Consider the following 12,101-nt stretch of genomic DNA (forward strand, 5'->3'; position numbering starts at 1 on the left):
CATTTCCTCCTCGTCATGTAGGCAACACTTAACTTTTTCCTTCAACTTTGCCTCTCTTTGGTGGGTACCCAACCCAACCAGAGCAAAGTCACATAACCAGCCGGGGCACACAACCTGCCCAGGCATCGGACCGGGGACCCACTGCACTGCTCCTCCTAGCCCTGCGGTCCATCCGAGCGCAGAGAGCTGGGGGCGTGGCCTATAATGGAGGCGTGGCCTGGCGGGGAGTCAGAGGCCCCGCCCCGCCCCGCCCCACCGCTTAATTCCGACGCGCGGGGCCGCGAGGTGCCAGAGCCGCCCTGAGCCGGACGGGCTCGGAAGCCGGGCGTCGCTGCCGCCGCTGGAGCCGTCCTCGCGTCACCTCGGCTGGAGGACTGGCCGCGGAGCGCCGCGAGTCGCCGAGCGCGCCGGGAGGCACCGCGCGCCTTTGTCGCCGAGGTAGGCTGGCCGGCGCTCGCTCCGACACAAAGAGCAGGCGGCCGCCCGTGGGGACTCGGCGCCGAGCGGCCCGACTCCGGCCCCGGGGACGGTGCGGGCGGGGGCGGGCGGGGAGCCGGGTCACCGCGCGGCGCCTTCTGCTGAGGGTTGAGGCGCAGGGCGGGAGCTGGGGGCTCGGGATCGTGGGGCGCCGGGCGCAGGACGCCCCGAGAAAAGGGATCCGGGCTGCGGCTTGGCTCATTGTTGCGTCCTCAGCCCTGCGGACCCGGACCCAGAGACCCCGAGCGTGGGGCGCGCAGCTGCGGCCGATGCCGTGTCCCGCGCCCACCCCCTCGCCTGCCCTGGCCTCAGGATGGGGTCAGCGGCCCGACGCCCGCACGCCCTCCCGGCAGACAAAGGCGGGGTCGCGCGGCTTGGAAGGTGGTGGTGACGCCGGGTCCCTTTGCGGGTAACTTTTCTGTTTTGGACTCCGCTGTGCCTCTACTATTCTGGTAACCGCAGGGTGTTGGGGACTACCTGCAGACAAGAAGTCCCCACATTTTCTTTGAGTTGGGTGATTTCCTCCCCCAAGCCCCTTCCGATGACCAGGAGGTCGGCAGTCTGATGTTGTAGGGCCAAGTTTGGATGGGAGCAGCCCAGCTCCCTGTGAAATTTAAAGAGGGATTCTGTTTAGAGAATAAAGTGCAGACACCAGCCACAGCAGTCCCTTCTCAGAAAGATTTTAGTCCAGGACTGCAAAGAAGTTACTTGATTAAAATGCTGTGGTACTGAAGGTACTAATAGAAAACAAAATGAGGCCTGTTAGACTTGCTGTTCTTGAACTTGACGTTCCTTGCCAACTAACAGGTAGGTCAGTTCTCTTCATACCCTCCATCATTTAGACATATCCAGGTTGCTTTAAATTGAAATTGTGTCAGGGGTCCTGTCTGGGGAAGGTTTCTTAGTGTTTGTGGTTTTGGAAGGATCATTCATGTGGCCACCACCTAAACATAACCCTGGGGATGAAGGCATCTTTGCTTCATTTATGCTATGGAAGCCCTGGTGTGTGTGTGTGTGTGTGTGTGTGTGTGTGTGTGTGTGTGTGAGAGAGAGAGAGAGAGAGAGAGAGCGAGAGAGAGACAGAGAGAGAGAGAGACAGAGAGAGAGAGACAGAGAGAGACTTTAAATGAACACATTACAAATTCCTAACCTTTATCAGTTACTTTAGTGTAAATATGACATTTAATAATGAAAACTTTGCAATATTCCTTTACCACTTTATGATTAGACTGACAACTTGTTTTGTTTGGGATGTATTTTCTTGTAGCCTTGCCAGTAAGTACTTATGCAGAAGAGAGGGGGAAGATGAAGGAAAAACAATATGTTTTGTGCTGTAGCTGGGGAGTGAGCTCGCCAAACGGCTTTATGCAATATATATTATACGTACACACATATGTACACTTTGGATTTCAGGAATAGATTTTTAAAAAAGTAAGCAAAGATCCAGCTTTGAAATACTTAGGAAATAAACCTATGTTTTGAGAGTCATGAGAAGTATGTGGTAGAGAGGAGCTCTGTTTTGTAGAAGGAATAGCAGTGGGTTTTTCCCATCCCATCTCTGCTTGAGAAAGTAAAGCATGAGTTCCCACTGGGCAGAGGCAGTTTTAAATGTGTGTTCTGTGGGAGAAAAAAGCCATTCCAGTTACATATTTGGTCAAGGAAATGTTTGTTATTACTTTTATTTTTCCCTTGCAAAATTTTTGATGTTTGTCTTCTTTAATATGGAAAGTAAAAAGAAGCCTTGAGAGCCGTTTAGAAGTAGGTTGATCATGAGCTGATGCAATGGTTTTTGAAACTAGGAGACATTATAAAGAGGAAGTTGTGGGCTATGTGCTGTCAGGTGCATGGTTTGGTTACTGTTCCTCCCATTTGGGGCTCTTCATCTGTAGTTTGGGGTTCCTTAATCTGCATGCACACTTGGAGTAGTTGCAGGGCTGTAGTCCCTTAAGAGGAGGATGGAATATTTAGCCCTCTGTAGTATTTTGCTTTGCTTTCCCAGTCAAGGCTCTTCTCTCCATAATAGAGTTCAAAGTAAGTACAGAAGAAAATCCCAGCATGCCCAACTCTTATTTTCCATCCACTCTGTGGTGCCTTGGACAGTATAAACAGCACAGCCTATTTGGACCCTAAGTCAGAGCTTAGGAGCCTTGCTTTTTGGTCTGTTGCTGTGCAGGAGAGCCGAATGTTAGTGTCCCAGTGTTAGGGACATTCTGTGGCTGTTTGTGATGGCCAGCCTCCTCCCCATTCCTGGAGTGGTTAAAGTTTGGCTTGGACTTGAGTGAAGTGCACTGGGAAGTCATGTCCCCGAACTCTACGGGGTCCTGTAGTTAACAGGACCAATGAGGTCCTTCCAGCAGGGTAGGTAAAGATGATACTTTAAGAATCGTACAGAATTACCCCAGATTGTTGAATAACAGTTATTTTTGGAGCTGTGAGTAGAAAGTAGCATTTTGTGATTTAAGGTATCTCAGAAAGAATGATGTGAACCACAGAAGGGAAGGGGTTGAGTTTCCAGTCTTGTAAAGTAGCTTGTGTTGGGACAGTGACTTGGGGCTGAGAGTGTGAGATGCCCCAGGGCTAATCAGTTAAGAGCCTGCTGAATGGGGCTAGCTGAACTGATAAGGTGGACTGCTTTGTTTTGTATAAAATTTGTCTGGGATGTTGGGACAGTTTCCAGTGCAGGGTCAAGGAAGGATTGGGAAACTTCACAGCTCTGTTCCAGTGCACTCACTGAAGGTAAACTTCAGGGCTGATAGCCCTAGAAGCCAACTGTCCTAGTGACATGATGTCCTGATCCTGCAGGGATTCCCAGGAATGAAAGCTCATGTGACCCAGGGGTCGGCTGACAGCAGCTGTGTTCCCAGGAAATTTCTTACAGATGAGCAGGCAGCTAGAGGGGCTGGTGGAGAAATAGTGAAAGATGGGAAAGAATTGGTGAAGGTTCAGGAGAAAACAGGAATGCCCTCGAGGACAGGGCAGTTTTGCCAAAGATATCACTTAAAGTGTAGTAACAAGTGAAGGGCAGTTGTAAAGTAGGGACTGTGGTTGGTCTGGGCTCTGCAGTGGTGTTCTGAGTGTGTGCGCGTGCGTGCACTTCTGTGTGTTTGTGTGAGGTCATAAGGGATATGTGCCTTGGTATTGGAGACAGTAATATTCAGGCCTTGTACTGCTCAGCAGTTCTCTTTCTGGTCCTGCTGCTGAATAAGCCCTTAGCAGTCACGAAACACAAAGATTTACTAGGGAATTCCATGACACCTTCCTAAGACTGTGTTGTCAAGTCTTTCTGTACACAAGGTAGAAAAAATGCAGGTTATAGGCCAGCTGTCCGCATGGCCAGGTGTAGGCCTGTGGCCATGGTACCTCCCTCCTCATCTCTGTTCTTTTTGTTGTCCATGCTGCCAGCATAAGTTATACAGGAGAACACCCCTACTTGGCCACAGCCCTGGACTAGAAGAGTGAAACTGTGATTGGAACACAGTCCTGATGGAATGTGGAAGAGATTGGAGCTCAGAGCCAGGTCATCTGAGTTAGAATCCAAATCCCAGCTTTGTGACCTTAGCAGGTCATATAACCCCTGTGGGCTTTACTTTTCTGATTTCTGAGAACTTGAACTTGATAATATTGACCTACCATAGCATGATAAGGATAAATGTGGAGTAGTGGAGTTCGCAGCTCATGGTCCCAGACATTTGGTGGTTGATGGGTAATTTATGTTTTCTTGTCAGCGTCTGTGACCTTTAAAAATATACTTTAGGACCTGGAAAGATGGCTCAGTGGTTAAGAGCATTGGTTGCTCTTGCAGAGGACCCAAGCTTGGGTCTCAGAACTCACATTACGGCTAACAATAGTCTATAATTTCAGTTCCAGTGGATCCTATGCCCTCTTCTGGCCTCTGCGGTATTGCATGATGCAGATGTACTTAACATGCAGGCAAACCACTAATACACTTAAATAAATAAATAAAATGAAAAATACACTTTAATTTTATTATAGGGGACTTCAGTGATGGCTCAGAGGGTATAGTGCTTGCTGTAATAAGCATGATGACCTGAGTTCAGAAGAACCCCAGCACCCATGTAAAAAGCCAAGGGCAGTATATGCCTGTAATCCCAGTACTGGGGAGGTGGAGATGGGAGGACCCTCGGGGCTTGCTGGCTAGTTAGTCTAGCTGAATTGATGAGTTCCAGATTCAGTGAGAGATCCTGTATCAAAAAAAAACAAAAACAAAAAAAAAACAAGGCAGAATGATTGAGGAAGACATTCTGTGTTGACCTCTGACCTCCACATGCACATGCATACATGTGCACACACATACACACACATAGTGATAAATTTCATTGTGGCAAGAGCACTTAATACAGGTCTTCCCTCTTAAAAAATTTTACATGTAGGGTGTTTAAAGTATGTGTTATGTCTGGCTATAGGTTTGGGGTTGAACAGTGACCCTCTAGAGATTATTCATCTTGCTTGACTGAAACTTCACAGCTGTCAATTGAAAAGTCCTCATTCCCCTCATATCTCAGTGTTAACTATCATTCTTCCCTTTGAGTCTGAGAACTTAGCTGTCAGATACTTCACAGAAATGGAGCCATGCAGTATTTGCCTTTTTGTGAGTGGCTTTCTTCACGTAGCATAATGTCTACAAGGTTCATTCATGTTGTTGCATATGGAGCATTTCCACTTTTTTAAGGCTGAATGATATTCTGTAAATACATACCACATTTGTCTAAAATCTATAATGTGTTGATTGAAATTGAGGCATTTCCACAAAACGCCTAGAAGTAAAACAGGAAACCTTTATGACCTTGACCCTAGCAGTGATTTCATGGATCTGGTACCTGGTGCACAGCAACAAACTAAAGAATAAATGCAGCTCCATCCAATTCGAAGCCTGGGCACAGCAAAGGAAGGGTGAACAGAGTGGAGGGGCAGCCTACAGAATTAGTAATTACCTGCCAGCTCTTATCTAAAGTGGACTGATCGCCAAATGTGTGAAGAACTTCCACAACTCAGTAGAGAAAAAACCCAATTAAAAATGGGTTGGGAACTAGAATCTGCATTTTACCACAGCCTTTTACATCTGACTTTTAGTAAGGCAGCATGTCAGCATGCTGGTGTAGAGGTGCCCGAGGAGGGCAGGGGCCTCTGTCTTTTCCTTCCTCTGGCACCTTACCTTTTTCATTCCCTCTGGAGAGTTTGAAAGATAACCTGGTTCTGATATTAGAAATGCCAAGTTGTGTTCTATTCTTGGACTCAGGTTTTGGCGTTCTTCCCAAAGTGTCATAGTAAGGTATGCAGGGAGGAGGGTTGTGGAGCTCCAGTCGACACTGATAAGTGAAACAGTGTAGACTCTGAGAGCTGAAGTGAAAACTCAGTTTTATCCAGGTTTGTAAGGCATATGAGCCTGATGATGCTAATGAGCTTACAAAACATGTATAGTCATACTGTAAGATCCTGCACTATAAATGGGCTGAAGTTGTTTATGAGTGCCTAAGGTAGTAGAGTCCTGTGTCCTGGACAAAGTTAAGAATGCCATTGAGGATAACTCTATATAGATATATGTAGAAATGCTCTTTCCCTAAAAATTTGATGATATTTGAAATCGGTTTAACTGTGGGCACAAGTGTGACCAGAGTTCACCATCCGTCTTCCTTCCCTTCTCCCTCTCTCCTTTCCTCCATCCCTCCTTCCTTTCCTTCTGTGAATGCACAGAGTAGCACAGCACGCTTGAAAGAGAGAGACCTAGTCACTGGACTCCTAAGCCCAAGCCTGGCAGGAGTCAGTATGTGGTTTGAGGCAGGCCATTCATCCGCGCTCAGCTTCCCCCTCTGTGCGTTGAGATAATCCCATTCCCACCTCTCTGTGTTGTCTTCTTTCTTTTATACCTGCGACGTGCCCAGTGGCTGCAAGGTATAGCTTTAACACATGCCCTACAAGTCTCAAAATGTGGGCTGGCCCTCAGGTGAAGGTTGGAGGAGGCAGGGCACGGAATGGTGTAGAGAATCTGTTGCACTTCTTATAGAGCCCTGCTCTGGTGTGCCCATTCAGTTATTCTGTGCTCTTGGAACTGAAAGCATCATAGACGAAATGGATAGTCAGATGTAGAGATTGACCTGGATAGTGAGGGGTCCCATATTCTTGTCTGTGGAATGATATAATAGCAACAAATGCAATACCAGGAATATAATTATTACTAACAGTTTTGATCATGTCCTGTGGTGGGCATTATACTAAATGCTTTTTGAAATTTGTTCATTCAGCAAATTTAAGGAGTGTGCTAGGCACTGTTGATTCTGGGATCTGGGGATAAGACTGAAGCCTTGCTTTCTTGGGGTTCAAATGCTAGTAACATGACTGATGGGAAGAATGTACACAGATGAGGTGGTTCCTATGGCTAGTGTTGCCAAGGAAACCAAGTCAGGTTAGGGGTTGGAATCTGGTGGGAGAGGAAGTGGTATTTTTAACATGATGAAATTCTTCAGGGGAGAATTTGAGATTTGAACACAGGGAACAAGTGAATGAGCCACTCCAGTCTGCCTTGGCACAGTCACCAGCCTGAGGCCAGTGGGAGCTTGCCAGGGAAGGAAGGACGAGGAGGTAAGGGTGGATGGAACTATGTGGGCAGGCAGGAGGAAGATGGATGAAATGCCATGGTTAGGACCTGGCTGACATAGACCTGGGAGGGTCCTAAGCAGGCCATGGGAGACTTGGCATTGTACACCTCTTTCTGGCTGAGGAGATCAGTGGTGGCTGCAGAGGGTCCAGTATGGAAGTAGGAGCATCTGTGGGGATGCACAGCTGTATCTCAGGGTCTGATCTGGTGAGAAGTAGCTGGGCTGGATATATTTTAAAGATGGGACCATTATGAACTACTAATGATTTAGAGTTGATAATGGCCAGCAAAGGGAATCCTGAGCAACACCTACATTCCTGGATCCAGCCATTGTGTGATGGAACGTGCCATCCCAGTTCAGCTTTAGCTTTCAGTCTGTTCCCACCCTTAGCCTTAGGCAACCACTGATCATTTCTTCTTTGGAGTTTTACCTTTTCTAGAAACTTCTTGGAGTCATAGGATATGGGCTGTTGGGTTGGCTCTGTTCAGCTACATAATATTTTGGAGGTTCGTTGTTTTGTAATGCATCTGCTTTTAAGGGGCATCCTTGGCTTTTCTCAGAAGGATGTACTCTGTGCTGATGAGAAAAAGGTTCATTATCATGTGCCTTAAGATGACATTAATAAGAATAGTGGCTAGCATTTACTGAGCACTTAATAATGCTAGACTTCCCTTTGCTATTTTTTATGATCTTTGAAGCAGTTCCATGAGGGTGGGACTGTGGTTAGTATCTTACCAAGGAGGAATCCAAAGTACGGAGAGAGTAAAAAGCTTCCCCAGGGTTATAAAGCCGAGAGTAAGTGAGGGCTTTGTGTTTCTAAGACCCCTTCACCATTCCTCTGGGTTCCCCCAACTCCATCCTTAAAGCTTGTACATCTTAGCTTCAGAGAGAGCCCAGACTCCAAGTTGGAAAAATACAGTTGCAGAAAATCTGCTCAAGTTCTAGAATATTTATCCTGGATTTTCAATTTGGCTTTACCATATGGAGAGTATAGTGTCTTAAAACAATCCTTTATGGGGTAATTTTCTTAGGCATAACATCAGAGCGGCACCAGATTAAAAGCACATAATTATGTCATTAGGCAGAACTTGCATGTTTGACTTGTTTTAAATATGGTGTTTACTAGAAATACATTTTTGAACAACGAATCCTGAGGCTGTTTATGATTTTACTATTACTGAATGGAATTTAATTAGGCAGCATACATTTTTTTAGAGATGTCTGTATAATTGCATTAGATATTAATGCATTTTCTCCTCTTTGTGCTTATTGCATATTTAAACTGTTTTTTCCTATCTATATAACATTCATGTTAGAAGACTTCATATCTCGTATTGCAGAGGGATTCCTTGTGTAGCATAAGAATCCTGAGATTTTGGAAAAGACTTTAAACACCTCATTCATACAGGTAGTTTAATTAGAGCTAGTCACAGGAGTTTATGTGTGAGGAGTGTCCATGAGCACCATGACTGTTGTCAGTAGCAGGGGACATTTTAGAATAAGGACACATTTTATATCCAGATTTTTACTTTCTTTCTGGTAAGACACTTTTTGCTAGGGCCATGTCTTCCCAAGTTCCTAAATGGAACCATGGCATTATCAAACTATTAATAACTTCCCAGGGGCAGTGTCTCTTCTATCTGTAGGGATTTTACTGTGCAATGTAACTTACTAGTTCAAAATAGAGAATGAAAAAGCTGCCTTTTCTTTTAGAACGCCCTGTCTTCAGAAGAAAAAAATAACTACTTCTGATTTAAAAAGTTTTCTTTTGACTCTGTTTAATCTCTTTATCTGGTTGGAACCACAGGGAGGGAGTCTGCTTTGTTTTAAAAGAGATTAGATGCTAGGAGGATGGCTGGCTCCCTGCTTGTCAGGCAGTGGCCCATAGAAGTCTTGGCGGGAAGTTGGGGCACAACAGGATTTGGGGATAGAGGTGGAGAGATGTGATAAAGAGGCTCCTGTTCAGTTGTAGCCCTACTGTGTTCAACTTTAACCTTTGTGCTTTGGCTAGACAGCTTGTGTCAGCTGCTTAGACCCAAGCCGAGCAGAGAAGTTAGAAGTGGATTCCAAACTAATTGTTTTCCCATCCCAGGTTCACTTCTGAGTGACACATTCCTTCAGGAGAAGGGTTGGAAAACTAAACAGAATAAAATTGAAATTGCAGAAATTGAACGTGTGAACATTTTGTGTAACTTATGCTTTAGTTATTAAAAAAAAACAAAAAAAAGACAAAGATCAAAGCCTAACCAAAAAACCTCCTAGAGGTAGAGGTGCTAGGGCAGAGTACTGTTGAAGAATATAAAATCCAACCTACCCATTGGCAATCCTTTATCTCCTTTTGCCCAACTCACAGGTCCCTGGCTCATTTCAAATATGACTTCTCTGCTCAGAGCACTAGGTTTTTATTTTTTATTTTTTGCTTTCTACATGAATGCTTTTCAGATAAAACTCTGGGCTGCTACAAATCTATTGGCAAAAATTGCTGGACGGGAGAACCTATAAGTTTCCTCTCTGGATATCCCCAGAACTTCTTCATGTTCCTCTGAGAGGAGCCTCTGAGGAGAACCCAAGAGAGCCGATTTTCCCTTTGAGCTGGCCAGATCCTATGTCCTTGTTTTTTCTGCTGCTGGGGCCCTGCCCTTTGTCCTGGGGAATGGCTGAAGGTGCTGGCTGAGAAATCAGAAGGCAAACTGGGGGGGAAGCCCAGGAATTTATTGAATTTGCCACCTTCTTAACATTGATCATTGATCTCTTATTAGCTTGACAGTGGCATTTTGCCCATTTCTTTGAACCAGAATCTTAAAAAATCCAGGACAGCTGGGGCTACAGGGAGACCCTGTCTCAAAAAGACAAAAAAAAAAAAATGTCCACAGGATACATTTGAGTCTTAACTTCTGACAGCTTTATAAATCTAGAACAACTCTTCTTCCCAACCCCTCCTTCCTTGTGCTGCTGGTTTGCTGAAGAAACCAGGTGGCTTGTCTGGTAGAATGTCCCATTTTTTGGATTGGACTTCAGTTTACTTGAAAACTTGTTCCATCAGTCCTTGTGTTTCTGTAAACTGGAACTTAGCACCAAAGCTTGGTTAGGTTCATGATCAGCAATTTGAACAGGGCTGATTTGTTGGTAGTGACATAAGCTTCGTGTTTCATCATCCCAGGAATGTCTCAAGGCGATGCAGACATTTATCATGGGGTTTCTGTGTTGGCAACTTGATCCTTCATTGTGAATATCCTCATTGACCTTTCTCCTAATGCCCTTAGCATCTATTGATGACAATTGTTTGAATTAAGTATTTCATTGGAGACTGTTTAATGAGCAAGTTAGTGAGTGTGAGATGAGACCTTCAGTGGCACAGGTGTCTGGGAAAGCTCTACGTTGAAGCAGCTTAGAGACATCAGAGACTTAATAGGGAAAAACAAAGAGTGGCTTGGCTTTTTCAGTCACTGGGTGCTTCCTGTTATTAAAGGTAATAGTCATTTGCCTAGCCTTTTCTGGTATTGTGTCAAGCTGGTTTTATTCTAAGTCATGTTTCACAGCAATATTAAGTTCTGTGCATATATGCTAAGTTGTTTATGTAACATGGCCACATGTTCATCATCTACGTTAGTCTGTTGCATACAGTTATAAGGTACAGTTCCATGTGGGTTACAGATGATGGTTCATTATTTTCTTCGTTAACCATCTGACATATTCTGGTATATGAGGACATGCAAGCCCAGCCCAGACTTTTCTTAGAGAAGGTAGTCATTAATGAGCTTTTTCAAAAAGAGAATGATAGGCTGGGGAGATGGCTCGGTGGGTAAAGTGCTTGCTGAGCATGACGATGTGAATATGATCCCTGGAACCCATGTAAAAGCTGGGTGAAGTGGCACAGGTCTGTAATGCCGTGCTGGCGAGTCAGAGAAAGGAGGATTAGGGGTTCACTGGCCCGTCAGCCTAGCCAAATTGATGAACTTCACATTCATTGAGAGACCCTGTCTCCAAAAATGGAGTGTGCATGAGCGCATTGCAAATGAAATTTGTCACCACCAAGCTGCACCCTGAGGTTGTAGTCTGATCACACTTCAGCATTCGAAGGCCACATGCATTGGCTACCATTCTCTTGGTACCATAGTGTGCTCCTGGAAACCACATTGTGTCAGAAGTCATCATAAAGTTGGTCTTAAGAGTTGGGCATCCTTCCCACAGGCACAGTTTCTTAATTAGGAATCATGACTTTGGCTAGATACTTGGTGTCAAGTAAACTATGACACTGACAGTAGGTTATAAAAGAAAAATATGAAGGCTGGTGTCCTAAAAGAGACATCAGTTTGAAATTGTGAAACGATACTGTATTATCTGAGAGAGAATACATTTTGAACTTGCAGAAGCCACAGAAATCAAGAGATCATCTGATTTAGTCTACATTTGGGCAAGAGCAGGATAATGCCAAGATGTTTATCAGCCTGCCCAAGAGCACATGGCTGATGATGAGTAGTTTGTAACCAAACCTCATACAAGAATGAGTTTTAACTACTTGGGTGCTTCATATGTGCACACTGAATGCTTTCTACACACCAGGTGTAGACTACAGTTGGCTCTGTTTATAGAAGCAGAGACATTCTGTAATTTACCAGCTTCACATAGACCTTGGTTATATTGACTACAGGATGTGTGTTACCCATCCTGTGGTCCTGCCTGCTTGCTCAACTTCCCCTCTCTGCTCCTCTTAATATTTTTAAAGCCAAATTTCTTATTAAAGGACTACCATATTCTTTTTTAAAAAGTTTATATTTGGATTTATTTTTATTTTATGTATATGAGTGTTTTGTCCTGCATTTGTGTACCACGTACCTGCAATGCTTGCAGAGGCCAGAAGAGGGCATCGGATCCCCTGGAACAACTGATGGTTGTTAGGCATCATGTGGGTGCTGAGAGCCAAACCCAGGTCCTCTGCAAGAGCAGCCAGTGCTCTTAACTGCTGAGCAATCTCTCCATCCCCAGAAATACCATATATATATATATATA

The 12,101-nt window shown here is 44.9% G+C and overlaps 1 protein-coding gene across 1 annotated transcript in view; it reads left to right on the forward strand.

Moving 5' to 3' along the window:
* Positions 1 to 286: 286 nt before the first annotated feature.
* LOC103741616 (protein FAM107B) overlaps positions 287 to 12,101 on the forward strand; it is an 81,883-nt gene continuing 70,068 nt past the window's right edge. The window contains exon 1 of the mRNA XM_008842505.3: positions 287 to 438. The gene's annotated coding sequence lies outside the window, so the exon portion shown is untranslated. The remainder of the gene's footprint in view (positions 439 to 12,101) is intronic.

Source organism: Nannospalax galili, unplaced genomic scaffold, assembly GCF_000622305.1.
Source record: "Nannospalax galili isolate Female #2095 unplaced genomic scaffold, S.galili_v1.0 scaffold1540, whole genome shotgun sequence".
NCBI classification, from domain to species: Eukaryota; Metazoa; Chordata; class Mammalia; order Rodentia; family Spalacidae; genus Nannospalax; species Nannospalax galili.